Source organism: Lissotriton helveticus, chromosome 7, assembly GCF_964261635.1.
Source record: "Lissotriton helveticus chromosome 7, aLisHel1.1, whole genome shotgun sequence".
NCBI lineage: Eukaryota > Metazoa > Chordata > Amphibia > Caudata > Salamandridae > Lissotriton > Lissotriton helveticus.
Genome location: NC_136068.1, coordinates 32,789,129 through 32,803,795, shown reverse-complemented (window position 1 = coordinate 32,803,795; position 14,667 = coordinate 32,789,129). Strand labels below are relative to the sequence as shown.

The 14,667-nt window shown below is 49.9% G+C and overlaps 1 protein-coding gene and 1 long non-coding RNA gene across 2 annotated transcripts in view; one reads left to right on the top strand and one right to left on the bottom strand.

The window, feature by feature from the left end:
• Positions 1-449, bottom strand: part of LOC144766594 (cornifelin homolog A-like) — a 143,800-nt gene extending 143,351 nt beyond the window's left edge. The window contains exon 1 of the mRNA XM_078650385.1: positions 409-449. The gene's annotated coding sequence lies outside the window, so the exon portion shown is untranslated. The remainder of the gene's footprint in view (positions 1-408) is intronic.
• Positions 450-718: 269 nt separating this feature from the next.
• On the top strand, positions 719-13,353 carry LOC144766593 (uncharacterized). Its single transcript, XR_013597855.1, has 3 exons — positions 719-752; positions 4,692-4,778; positions 13,273-13,353. It is a non-coding gene; the product is annotated as an uncharacterized LOC144766593 (long non-coding RNA).
• The last annotated feature ends 1,314 nt before the right edge of the window (positions 13,354-14,667 follow it).

The window sequence follows — 14,667 nt, the reverse complement described above, 5'->3', positions numbered from 1 at the left end:
GCACAATGGCAGAGGGAAGACTCCCTTGCGGGCAGCAACACTGCCCAGGTGGGCAGCCCCGAGTGATCTTTGGAGAGGGGGAGGAGGATGCACTAGTGTTTTTTTTTTGCAGTGCCACCTCCCCTCTATGCTGGCAGCAGGCCCGGTAGATCCTACCCCCTGCGGGAGTGGCAGCTGTGCTGTGGACGCGCTAGAGGCAATTTTAAGAGTTTGATCAGAACGGTTGGTTTTTCATTGCACAGAGCGGAGTGCCTGGTTAAGGGCTCCTCGTGACTTTATATTATTGCCAACATCGATATTTTGCATATTGCATTTTAGACTGTAAATTGATTTTAATTTTAGTCTGTTCATTTCGATTTTCATGCTTTTAAATAAAATATATATATATATAACGTCAATTGCACATACTTGCTTACTTTTGCTCACTTCGCCTCGCTTTTACCACGTACCTCCCCGGTCCACCACGGATGTAGTTCCGGTTGAGTGGAGGGAGCTTTAGACGTGGTCCGGAAGTACCTTACTCCCGGCAGGAAGTGCTGTGGTGGTTGGCAGTCTAGCTGTCCAACTGGAAACCTATAAAGTGAATGTCTGCCTCGACGCACAGCGGACGCGCGCAGCGGGCGCGCCAAAGGCGTGCCCGTCGGCGCCCGTCGGCGCCCGACTTGGCCTGGGGGCCAGACACTCTGCTTCTTCCACCTTACAGGAGTGCCCTCCAATAACTTACTCTTGAGATATGCTTTTTAAACTGGCAGGTAAACAAATCACCGCACCGTGCCGTACAAAAGCTTCTCCGGAGGAGTTTGAAGGCCCTTTCACATGCTTAGACTGCAAGTGGGGCTGCCTAGATACATATGTCAGAGGTATAGCTACAAACAATCAGCACTGTACCTTTAATTTAAATTGTATCTACTTTAATGCCAGATCCCTTCCTAAACATAGCACAGAGATCTGGGATACATTAGATGAGCTAAGCCCTGACCTTGCTTTTGTCACCGAAACCTGGCTTGATGATAATAATACTCCTGATATTGTTTCTGCTTTACCATCAGGGTATAAAATACTAAAACAGAATAGAAAGGATAAGATAGGCGGTGGTTTAGCCATTCTCTCTAACCCCTTGCACGCTGATGACGAGCTGGGCTCGTCATGAGGTAGCCTCCTGCTACGCTGATGACGAGCCCAGCTCGTCACGTAACATGCGGTTTCGCAAAAGTCAGCGTACGAGCGGAATTCCACCCGCACGCATGCAGTTAAAAACATCTCTCCTGCACTCCCTCTACAGTCATCCAAATGGGGACCCATGAGATCCTAGCCTTCTCAATTTCAAAGGGCAATTATGTATTACTGGGTGGTGCGGTTATTTATAATCCTACTGGTCATCACCCCGGATTAAGTACTGACCTACTCACACAACTTTTTCCTCTTTGTTTGAAACAGAGTCTGTTTTTAGTCATAGGTGATTTTAATCTCCATTACGAAAATACAGTAAATACGGGCGTTAAACACCTGGAAAATGACATGGCCATAATGCAATTAACACAAAAGATCCTGGAACCGACCCATGAGGCTGGCCACACCCTAGATTTGGTATTTTGTAATATAATGACCATTAACTTCCATGAGATCAAACCACTTCATTGAACAGATCATTTTCTAATTCCTTTTTCCCTAGCCCTACCAAATAAACCATCCAAGACTGAATCAGCATATCAAGTAGGGAATTTAATTACTCACCCACCCATTCTACTTACCAAAACTCTGTCGCCCTCCTCCAGAGCTCTGTCTCCACATCAGTTGTCCAATTACAAAAAGAGATTAAGAAGTCACTTGAAAAATGTGCTCCTAAATTTAATAGCAAACCAGTTCCTAAACCCCGATCAGAAAGATGGTATACACCCGAATTAAAAACTAGCAAACGAAAATGGCAAACTTTAAAACATAAATGGAGACTGTCAAAAGACAGCATTGATAGACTAAACTATTTAGCTGAGCTGAAAAATTATCACCGGAAGATAAAACAAGCTAAAACAAGTTATTATACAAAAAGGGTGGAAGATAATGGTAGCTCTTCGAAGGAATTATACAAAGTTATTCAGGAACTTTGTAAACCCACTAGTCTATCACAGACTATGACTCCCACGATAGAGAATTGTGAGTTAATTAACAAAGTTTTCACTGATAAAGTGACAAAAATGTACGCATCTTTTGATAATACCCCTGAAGAAGATAATACTGATTGGGAAAATCTGGCCCCCCACCCGCAGTAAAAATCCATCTTGACACACTGACCCCTTTTTCAGAGGAACAGGTGGCAAAGGCTATGTCTGAAGTTAAGGCAGGATCCCCACTTGACCCATGCCCACATTTTATTTTTTCCAAACTAGTGCATGTCTGATGTCCCCTTATTACCAACATTTTTAATCAATTCTTGGAGCAAGCTTGCTTCCCAGACATATGGAAAAAACAGTGGTTTTCCCCCTCCTAAAGAAAACAGGATTCGGAATCTATGATCCTGCTAACTACCGCCCAATTTCACAGCTACCATATCTCTCTAAAGTTTTGAGGCTAGTTAACAAACAACTTACTGCTTTCCTTGAGACCAACAATTTATTCGATCCTTCACAGACAGGTTTTAAGACAAATAACAGTACTGAGGCTACCCTATTAGCAGTATCGGATAGCATCAGATCACAGGTCGACCAAAATCAAGCGTTGCACTGATCCTATTGGACCTTACTGCGGCATTTGAAACTGTGTCCCATACCAAATTACTTCAAATATTATACAAAAAAGGGATATGTCGTAAAGCCCTATTATGGTTCGCCTCTTTTCTCAAAGACCGAACCCAAACAATTCAAATGGGATCCTACACTTCCTCCTCAAAGAATATTAAATATGGAGTCCCGCAAGGAGTGACCTACCCTTTTTAATGCATATGTCTCATCATTGGCGGACATTAGCAGGAAGTGGGGATTCGAAATTTGCTCTTACGCAGATGACACCCAATTGGTGATTCCCCTGCTAAACAAACTGACCAATACAGAGACTAAGGGCAATCTAATAAACTGCCTTTCCGAACTTGCAAACTGGATGTCCCAGCACTGTTTAAAATGTAATGCTGGGAAGTCCGAAATTCTACTCTTTGGTGGCGCCCAGACAATTTGGGAGAACAGTTTGTGGCCCCAGGTCCTAGGTACTGCTCCAAAACCCAAACGAGCAGCAAAAAACCTGGGCATTTTCTTTGATGACACCCTTTCCAAGCAGGACCAAGTACGCACCTTATGTGGTAAAGCTTTTGCCACATTAAAACTGCTTAGACGATTGTTTCCCTGGATCCCCTATAATTGCAGACAATCCGTGACCCAGGCACTTCTTTTAAGTAGACTGGACCACGGTAATGCCCTTTATGTTGGCATGGCAGACTACCTTTTTGCCAGATTGCAGGTGGTCCAGAATGCTTCCGCTAAATTAATTCATAACAAAAAAATATATAGCTCAGCATCCTATTGCCTAAGGGAACTTCCCTGGCTACCTGTACGTCAGAGAGCTAGCTTTAAGCTCCTGTGTTTTGCGCATAAAACCTTGCAGAAAAATGGACCTCACATCTTGATAGAGAGAAGTTGCAATTTCATGTTCCCCCACGAAACCTGAGATCATGTCATTTGGCCCTTGCATCAGTCAAACACACGGCAAAGGTTAGAATGGGTGATCGATCGTTCTCCAAAGTAGCTGTGGTTCTTTGGAACAACTTACCACTGGATCTTCGCCTGACGGCTGACCATCTGCTGTTCAGAAAAAAAATGAAAACCCACCTTATTTCCTAGATAATGATCTTTTTTAAAATCAAACTGAATTTTGCTCTAAGTTCACTCCCAGCGCCGTGATATCCCTAGGGATGATTGATGCGCTTTACAAATATTATATACAAAATATGGTGTGCCGGTGCCTGCGGTGCACCAGCCATGTTCAGCGCACTGGCCAGCAACTGAAGTACCATTTTGGTGGACATAATGGCCCGCAATATGGACCTGCTTGACCTGCTGGGTGTTAATATTCTGGGGCTCAGTGAGTATTTATTGTTTGTTGTTTTTGTGTTCTACAGTAATTAAAAAAAAAATTAAATAGCATGCTGCTCATAACTAACTGAGGTAAGTATGTTTAGTTTATTCTGGTATATTATTGTAATCCAGTTTCTAGTTTCTGCAAAGCAGGTGCCACTACCTAATCATTCTCATCAGGTGCTTGCTTTGGCTGATTAATTAAGACACCATTGCAGACTGTCCTCCGGTCACTATAGTGAATCACTGAGTAGCGCGTTCTCTCTGTGACTTTGTTTATGTAGCTCGTACAGTTCCAGGTTATTTAATTGAATTCACAGAGATGATGTGAATTATGCATTCATGCATTGCAAATGAGGGAGACTGAGTTGGCTCATCAAGGGTGTTGAGAAATGGGAATAGATAGAATCAAAGACCATTCATTGCAATACATTAGTTCCAAATGTAGTTTTTGTTAAGGAGATTTGGAATATGGATTTTACGAAAGACGATTGACTCTAATCTAATCGAGACTAGTAGTACTATAGCTCATCTGTTTTAGCGACTGCGTTTTCTTTTCATAAAACATTTTGTGGGGATTATTAACAGAATCACTCATCTATTTTTATTTCCCTTCTTATATTCTTTCCTCAGCACCCAAGGGCAATAAGAGGGACGATTCTGAAGGTCCGGGAGAAGTTGGTCAACCGATGCTGAACACCAGCGCCGCTGCTGATCCCAGTAAGTCCTTTTATGATTGTTGTGGACTTCTTAGGGTAGAATCTTGGGGTATTGGAATGTTGGTGCTGTCTATCGTGAAGATTCAGATAGCAGTTCCTAGTAAGCTAGTGTTGGACTTTGGCCCTTAGGGCAGGTTCACCCCTAGACTTTTTGCGTGAAATGGTGACCTGGCAATGGTGATTTTTGGGATTCTGCGCACTTTCACTGTGTCCCAGTGGAAAGTGAGTGCGCACTCTGAGTGCATGTGCTGAGCTAGGCCTGCCCGCCCATAGGAATGCATGGGGAATGTATGTGTCCCTGGTAGTTCCTGATGCGTGGGGTGTACAGGCTTGAGTCTGGTATGTGTGAACTCGTGAGAGTGAATGCTGCGAGATGGTGTATGCAGCATGTATGTGTCTAGTAGAGAAGCGCCCTTTCTAGACATGGCTGTACGTGTGCTGTGAGGGTGCTGGCGTGTGATTGGCTGGAGCTGGCTGGCATGCCAGGCTCCAGGAAGTCTGGATGGGTCTGCCCGGTGGTGAGTGGGAGATTAGCATGAGTGATGTGTGGGAGGAGTGTACCTGTGTCCTGGATGGGCTGGGTTTTCCCCACACAAGGCTGGCTCCGCCCCCCTGTGGTGTGTCTAATGACCCAAGCCCTGCCAGTGAATAGAGAGGGTGGTTGAGGTAAACAGAGTACTCAAGAACCAGCTGCGACTGGTTCCGCCCCCACTCTGCACCCTTGAACAAAGGAATGCACTGTATAAAAATGGGGCTGTGTCCCCACAAATGTTGTTCTCTTCCAGGATCCTGAGGGGGCTGTTGCTGCTGCTGGGCCAGAGGACCGCCACTTGGGGTGTCTCCCTGCCTGGAGACCCAGTGTGCTGGCTCTGGGCCCAGCCTTGCCCCCCTGCCTGCCCAGGGACTTGCTGGCACTCTGCCCTGCTTGCTGAGGGCACCTGGGAGCGCTTTATCCTGTTTGTAGCGCTAGGAGCGCGCTTTATGCCCTCTAGCGCTTGGAAGCGCTTTGTTTTTGATTATAGCGCTTGGAGCGCTGTAATTGCCCGCCTAGCGCCTGGGAGCGCTGTGGTTGCAGAGGCCGGTGCCCACCCGGCATTGTCCGCCCCAAGCGAGTGCCACCTCGCTTATTTTCGAGGGTTTTTGTCGCCTGGCAGGTGCCCACCCTGCCAGGGACCTTGCCGCCCGTTTTTCACTTTTTCTTCGAGGGTGCCGACCCCTCGGTAACTTCAGCCCCCGCCTAAAAGTGCCTGGAACGGGTCGCCGTGCTGCCCGCGACGACCCGGAAGTGGTTCGTCAGGCCGGCCAATCAGAGCGCGGCCCGACGGAAGTCCCGCCCCCGCAGCCGCGACCCGGAAGTCAGGCAGGCCGGGGGCAGGACAGAGAGGCAGGCGGAAGCTGCTGCCTGCCGGGGCTCCCATGTGAAGGGAGAGCCCCGGGGAGAGGAAGAGCCCCGCCGAGAAGGACCCCAACGCCTGCAGAGTCCCCCGAGGATAGCCCGGTGAGTGGAGAAGGGCTGGGGGACTCCCGCGGGGTATTTTGCTGTCTCGAGTCCGGGAGGGACTCCAAACAAGGCGGCATTTGTTGTGGGGGCCACGAGGCTCCGAGGCCATTGCTGGATGTTCTGAGCCCAGAGAGGCTCCAACGTCGTGGGGGCATTCTGGCTGCAGAGCCCTGAGAGGCTCTGGGAGGGCCATTGTTGCTTTGAGCCCGGAGAGGCTCGGGGGCATTTTCTGGTTGCGAGCCCCGAGGCTCAAAGGGGGGCAATTATTTCACGAGCCCTGAGAGGCTCAAGGCGCCCCAGTGTTAAGGAGCCCAGAGAGGCTCAGGGGCAGTCCATTTGTTCTTAGAGCCCAGTGAGGCTCTGGAGGGCCACAGTCATTTCTTAGGGCCCGGAGAGAGGCTCCAGGCACCAAAGTTGTGTTGAAGAGCCCAGAGAGGCTCCCCCATTGGCCCCACTGTTGTGCTTGAGCCCACAAGGCTCCATCGTGTTGCCCCATCTTCACCCAGCTGCCCAGCACTTTGTGGGCAACTGCCACGTTTAGGACCCTGACATTGGGACACAGGGCGTCCTAGCCCCAACAAGGCCAGAGGGCCTAGGGACAGTCACAGGTGGTGACTTACGTGAGTTTGCGCAACTGTGTTTTATTGTTACACCTCTGAATGTATTGTTGATGCATCATGTGTTTTCCTCTTTACACCTCTGAATGAATGTTATGCATTGCATCATGTGTTATGTTCTTACACCCCTACAGGTATTGTAATACATAGGTGGTTGTTTTCTCCCTAGTACAGGTGGTGCTAGTGAGGTCCTCTTACCAGTGATTACTGGTTGTGTGCTATTTTGTGCTATATTCTATGACTAAGTGCTATTTCTGAAAGTGCTACTTCTGATTCCTGACAGTGGTCCAGGTGGCCCTGTCTTGTACATATCCCCTGTAAATTCTGCCCGTGCCCCTGGCACATTGTAAAGTGTGTGTTTTATCTAATGTGTTTTGGTGTAATACAAAGGCTATTTTTATATAACCTTGTGTGGAGTTTCCTTTGTGGTGGGCCTTTGGTTGTTGTTGCTGGGGTGCGTGCGCAAATACTTAACTTACATCGCCTCCAAGTTTAGCCTTGCTGCTCGCGCCACGTTACCTAGAGGGTGAGTAGGGGTTATCTTGGCGTGTAACTCCCTTGCCCTGACTTGGGAGTGGTGGTCTCTGACTGACTTTGGCGAAAGCCCTGGCCAGCCAGGGATCCCATTTCCAACATTGGCGGCAAGCGGTGGGATAAGGATTTGTGTTTGCCTTGTACCTTAGTAGCGGCTGGCTGCACCACAAAACTCTGCATTTTAGATGACCACATTTTAAGGGGATTGTTTTTTTGGAAGTTTCATATTTTCTTCTCCTGAAGGTATCATTGTGCAATTGTGTCCAGTGCATTTGTCCCCCACCCCGCACCCAGAGTCTGGTACCTGTGTCACTTGTGGTCAGGTTGAGAAGTCAGGGGTGGTAGAAACTGCCTTACTAGTCCGAGGGGGGGGTTGTGTGTGGATGAATGGTGTTTGGCACTAGGCAAGTGAGTGGAGTTCTCTGGGATAGAGAGCTTGCTGATACCTTGTGAATTGTGTACTCCTGCGTTAGCTCAGACCCCTAGGTTCCCTGTGTGATCTCTTCTCTAGAACGTCTGCCAGAATGGAGCCTGCTTTTGATGTCTGTGATCTGTTTAGATACAGTATGGGAGAGTTGGTAAGGTTCTGTGAAGAGAGAGACATAGGGGTGGATGAGTTAGACACTCAGTCCGAACTTAGGAGCAGCCTGATCCTGTGGCAAAAGGGTCAGTGGGATTTTAAGCGCAGTGAGGAAAGGGCCCGGGCTTCACACCAGGAGGGTGGTGGGTCTGTGGGGAGCCCTGAAGATTCAGAAGAGGAGGAAGAAGATGATAGCACAGGGACGCCAGCAGATAGTGAGGACCCCATAGATAGGGAGTCCCTTGCTGGGTCCAGTTTAGGAGGCAGCGCCTCATCCCTTTCCCTGTCCCCAGAGGAGCTGGAAGATAGGAGGAGAGAAAGGGAGCACCAGCTGGCTTTAGAGAGGCTCAGGTTGGAGCATGCCCAGGCTATGGCACAGCTGGGCATTAGAAAGCAACAGCTGGAGGTTAAGAAGCAACAGCTGGAGACCGAGAGGGTCTTAGCGCAGGACAGGATAGAGGAGGCAGAGAGGGCCGCCACCAGAGGCAAAGTAGCTCTGGAGGGTAGACTGTCCCCTGCGCGCAGTGTTGAGTTTCTGGATCCCCCAGGGAGGGTTGGGTCCAGTGGTGGCAGCTATTTAGATTTCAGTGTAGGAAATCCCAGTCCCAGTTCCCCCAGTCTGGTACCTGTTTCCCCAGAGGAGGAGTTAAGGGTGAAGTTCAGGGACAGTAGGAAACTGTCTCACCAGTCTTGGGTAGATTTTGAGGATGAATGTTGTGATACACTGTGGGCTTGGGTAGAGGTCACACTGACTCTGATTTTGAAGTCTTGTTTGATCTTATTGTCAAAGAGCAGGTGCTCAGTGGTTGTTCGCCAGAGTTGCGCCAACACCTGTTGCAAATTGGATTTACTGATCCAGAGTTACTGGCAAGGGAAGCCGACCGCTGGGAAAGGGCCAGAGGTTCTCTAGAGTCATTAGGGAGTGAGTCCAAAAGAAGTGGTTCAGGTATCTTCCAGCCCAGCGTGGTGGGAGAGGCTCAGTGTAGCCCAGCTAGGTCCCAGGATAGCGAGGAGGGTGTAGGGGCTTACTGCCTGGCTCCGTGGAGCAGGAGTAAGTGGGTGACCGAGGGTCCCCAGGTGCCCGATGCCCTGCCTCAGGACTTGGATGGTTTCTTTAGGGAACACCAGGTTGGGGACCTAGGCTGTCCTGTTAGTCCATTTGAGGAGGATCTCCTAGTGAGTAGAGGACCTGGAGCGTCTGTAACCAGAGCTCCTGTGGTTCTAGAGTCTGGCAGTACCGCTCCGATAGGGAGGGTACAGGAGTCCAGAGTGAGGAGTGAATGGGGGAGTTCTCCAGTGGAAGGACCAGTGGGTCAGGGACTACCCAGTTGGGCTAGGTTCCCGTGTAGTGACCATGGTAACAACACTTCTGGTCTGGGGGATCGTCACGCATTGTCAGGTGGACAGAGGGCGGGAAATCTGCGCCAGACAGACAGTCACACAACAGATGTGTCATTTGTTAGCCTCAGGGGGATTGTGTGTGAGTCCCCAGAAGTCCTGGAGTGCCAGGCAATTGTTCCACCGAATGTTTTAGACCAGAGGTTGGAAGGCCATGTTCAGGATCAGCCTGACCTGAAGGGTAGGACGACTGTAACCAGTGTCCTGACCGGTTCTTCTTCCAGAGGAACTTCTCCAGGTGGGAGAGGGCAGACCTCTGGAAGGGGGTGCAGAGGGTGGGAGAGCCCACCTCTGACCCCGGTGCAACCTGAGTGGATCAGCCCTGGGTTGGAATGGCGTTCTAGGTGTACCCCTCGTCGGAGGAGGAGGAACCCTAGAAGAAGAGGTAGGGGGAGGAGAGCCTTCCCCGAGACTCCTGGTCCGCCTGAGGTTGTAGGCCCTAGGCTGGAGTACCAGTGGCAGTCTAGTCCTGTCTTGCAGTCAGGAAGAGTGGAAAATGGCTCCTATGTGCCAGGGGTTACTACCCCCCGCTCTGCGAATTGGCATGGACCAGTGGCACCTGGGTGGCCCAGGGCCTGGTCCTGGCCGCGGACAACTTGGGAGTACCAGTGGGGTAGCCCAGTTGGTCCAGACAGTGTGTTTAGAAGGAATCCCCTGGGTTCACCATGGCGTAGAACAGGAGGGTGTCCCTGCAGTTGTGGGCCCGCGTCCGTGTTCTATCGCCCCAAGCAGGGAAGTCCATCACGGTGGTGATTGGTCTCCCCTGCGTTTTGGCTGGAAGGGGGTTATGTTGGACTTTGGCCCTTAGGGCAGGTTCACCCCTAGACTTTTTGCGTGAAATGGTGACCTGGCAATGGTGATTTTTGGGATTCTGCGCACTTTCACTGTGTCCCAGTGGAAAGTGCGTGCGCACTCTGAGTGCATGTGCTGAGCTAGGCCTGCCCGCCCATAGGAATGCATGGGGAATGTATGTGTTCCTGGTAGTTCCTGATTCGTGGGGTGTACAGGCTTGAGTCTGGTATGTGTGAACTCGTGAGAGTGAATGCTGCGAGATGGTGTATGCAGCATGTATGTGTCTAGTAGAGAAGCGCCCTTTCTAGACATGGCTGTACGTGTGCTGTGAGGGTGCTGGCGTGTGATTGGCTGGAGCTGGCTGGCATGCCAGGCTCCAGGAAGTCTGGATGGGTCTGCCCGGTGGTGAGTGGGAGATTAGCATGAGTGATGTGTGGGAGGAGTGTACCTGTGTCCTGGATGGGCTGGGTTTTCCCCACACAAGGCTGGCTCCGCCCCCCTGTGGTGTGTCTAATGACTCAAGCCCTGCCAGTGAATAGAGAGGGTGGTTGAGGTAAACAGAGTACTCAAGAACCAGCTGCGACTGGTTCCGCCCCCACTCTGCACCCTTGAACAAAGGAATGCACTGTATAAAAATGGGGCTGTGTCCCCACAGATGTTGTTCTCTTCCAGGATCCTGAGGGGGCTGTTGCTGCTGCTGGGCCAGAGGACCGCCACTTGGGGTGTCTCCCTGCCTGGAGACCCAGTGTGCTGGCTCTGGGCCCAGCCTTGCCCCCCTGCCTGCCCAGGGACTTGCTGGCACTCTGCCCTGCTTGCTGAGGGCACCTGGGAGCGCTTTATCCTGTTTGTAGCGCTAGGAGCGCGCTTTATGCCCTCTAGCGCTTGGAAGCGCTTGGTTTTTGATTATAGCGCTTGGAGCGCTGTGATTGCCCGCCTAGTGCCTGGGAGCGCTGTGGTTGCAGAGGCCGGTGCCCACCCGGCATTGTCCGCCCCAAGCGAGTGCCACCTCGCATATTTTCGAGGGTTTTTGTCGCCTGGCAGGTGCCCACCCTGCCAGGGACCTTGCCGCCCGTTTTTCACTTTTTCTTCGAGGGTGCCGACCCCTCGGTAACTTCAGCCCCCGCCTAAAAGTGCCTGGAACGGGTCGCCGCGCTGCCCGCGACGACCCGGAAGTGGTTCGTCAGGCCGGCCAATCAGAGCGCGGCCCGACGGAAGTCCCGCCCCCGCAGCCGCGACCCGGAAGTCAGGCAGGCCGGGGGCAGGACAGAGAGGCAGGCGGAAGCTGCTGCCTGCCGGGGCTCCCATGTGAAGGGAGAGCCCCGGGGAGAGGAAGAGCCCCGCCGAGAAGGACCCCAACGCCTGCAGAGTCCCCCGAGGATAGCCCGGTGAGTGGAGAAGGGCTGGGGGACTCCCGCGGGGTATTTTGCTGTCTCGAGTCCGGGAGGGACTCCAAACAAGGCGGCATTTGTTGTGGGGGCCACGAGGCTCCGAGGCCATTGCTGGATGTTCTGAGCCCAGAGAGGCTCCAACGTCGTGGGGGCATTCTGGCTGCAGAGCCCTGAGAGGCTCTGGGAGGGCCATTGTTGCTTTGAGCCCGGAGAGGCTCGGGGGCATTTTCTGGTTGCGAGCCCCGAGGCTCAAAGGGGGGCAATTATTTCACGAGCCCTGAGAGGCTCAAGGCGCCCCAGTGTTAAGGAGCCCAGAGAGGCTCAGGGGCAGTCCATTTGTTCTTAGAGCCCAGTGAGGCTCTGGAGGGCCACAGTCATTTCTTAGGGCCCGGAGAGAGGCTCCAGGCGCTAAAGTTGTGTTGAAGAGCCCAGAGAGGCTCCCCCATTGGCCCCACTGTTGTGCTTGAGCCCACAAGGCTCCATCGTGTTGCCCCATCTTCACCCAGCTGCCCAGCACTTTGTGGGCAACTGCCACGTTTAGGACCCTGACATTGGGACACAGGGCGTCCTAGCCCCAACAAGGCCAGAGGGCCTAGGGACAGTCACAGGTGGTGACTTACGTGAGTTTGCGCAACTGTGTTTTATTGTTACACCTCTGAATGTATTGTTGATGCATCATGTGTTTTCCTCTTTACACCTCTGAATGAATGTTATGCATTGCATCATGTGTTATGTTCTTACACCCCTACAGGTATTGTATTACATAGGTGGTTGTTTTCTCCCTAGTACAGGTGGTGCTAGTGAGGTCCTCTTACCAGTGATTACTGGTTGTGTGCTATTTTGTGCTATATTCTATGACTAAGTGCTATTTCTGAAAGTGCTACTTCTGATTCCTGACAGTGGTCCAGGTGGCCCTGTCTTGTACATATCCCCTGTAAATTCTGCCCGTGCCCCTGGCACATTGTAAAGTGTGTGTTTTATCTAATGTGTTTTGGTGTAATACAAAGGCTATTTTTATATAACCTTGTGTGGAGTTTCCTTTGTGGTGGGCCTTTGGTTGTTGTTGCTGGGGTGCGTGCGCAAATACTTAACTTACATCGCCTCCAAGTTTAGCCTTGCTGCTCGCGCCACGTTACCTAGAGGGTGAGTAGGGGTTATCTTGGTGTGTAACTCCCTTGCCCTGACTTGGGAGTGGTGGTCTCTGACTGACTTTGGCGAAAGCCCTGGCCAGCCAGGGATCCCATTTCCAACAGCTAGTATTTTAAATGAAAATTACCATGTATGTTTGTTGAGAAGGCTTTACTTTTCCTGCTTATATTTAGCTCAAACACAATTCAGTTCATGACAAGACAGTGTCCATGGTCATCATCATGGACCACCCACATCCCCTTGCTGCAGACCTATTAATTTATAGTTAGAGAATACCAGCAGTTTCCCATGACAGTGCAGCAAGGTGGGGGGAAAAGTATGAGGTCCCACTCCCATTGCATTTGTCAACCAACACCATACGTCTTTTATTGACCATTATTCCATGCCTGATTCATCTAACTTTGTGAACCAACCAATCAAATGTCCAGAGTGATATTTGGCACATACTGACGTGCTAACTGAACTGCAGTGCTGCATTGCAGTTGTATTTGGGTTGTGTATCTGGGATCTAAATTATGTGTAATGTTTTATTCTAGCCCCACAGAACATCTGTGATGCCAGCTTCAGTGCCACTGCAGGAGGAGGCAGGTCAGTGTAGGGGGAGAAGCGACAGCAGGGATGGGCACTGGTAAGTCACATCATTTCTTGCAATTACTATGCTCACTAGCTATTGCCATGGCGCCGCTCGTCATCATAAAAAATGACCCTGAAGTGAAACCACCCCCAGCTTTACCAGCCACAGCGGTGGTAGAGTTTTATGGACTCTTCTATCTGCATTGCAGAAAAATCTCACATAATAAGCTTTGATGGCTTAAGGGAGACATGGAAGAACGGAAGGTAACTTAAAAGAAAGGAAATGGTATATGAATGAAAGGGTGGGTGGGTGAAAGGGTGCATGGTGGATGGGTGAAAGGAAGGTTTGAAGAAAGGGTTGCTATTGAATGAGTGGATAATGTATTGGAAATGTTGGTGAAAGGCTGGATGGGAGAAAGTAAAGCCTAATCATGGTGGCTTTGTTGAATTAGAATGAAAGGATGAATGAATATTTGGATTATTTGGATGAATAAGCAAGGCAGCTCTTCTTCTCATGTGGAGCATGCTGCTGCTCACCTACTCTGCTTACTTTATTTATGTGGGATTATCACTATTATTCAAAGCCATAGTTCTAAGTAGGGTTATTTATTCATTTGTATTCTTTGTTCTACTCCCATGACTCGCTGTATTTGTTAAGTGAGCTAGATCTATCCTACTTACCATTCATCATCCATCCTCCTCGCCAATGGCATAGTTGACAACTATGACTGAAATGTAGCCTGGAGCAATCAATTTGTGACTACAGTGGTGGTTGTGAAATGTGCATCCGCTTCAGTTAATGTGGCATTTACAATGCTTTCAATGCAAGGTGTGCTGTCCCTTCACCCACTCAGTCACCTCTTAGTACTTCACTCCTTTATTTTTTCCTAAGTTCTTCTGTCCCAGCCTACCAAACTGGAAATTCCATTCTTGCCATGTGCCACATTTAATGTGATACCTATGTGAAGTGATTCCAGAACATATTTAATGGTATACCATAACAGATCTAATTTGCGCTTGTTCAGATTTCGGCACAGTGACTGAATCAGTGTAGTGGCCCCTCTATTATGTATACATAAAGCTCTACCCTACCTGTCTAATCACTCTACCCTGTCCCTGCAGTAGGGAAAATCAAGTTTCCTTTCCTTGGTTACTGCCCAGCAAATTCATTTGTTGGAAATACATGGTGATGGGTAAGGCCAAAGAGTAAAGTTAGAGTAAGTGCACGATTTGATGTCAAGTTTGGCGTATGGGATAGACAGTGACGAATATGCCAGATAAAATCTATATAGTCCGGTTCTATATCTTTAGTGCAGTCCATTAGATTAATTTTCCTCAAGGTCTATTTACGGCGGACT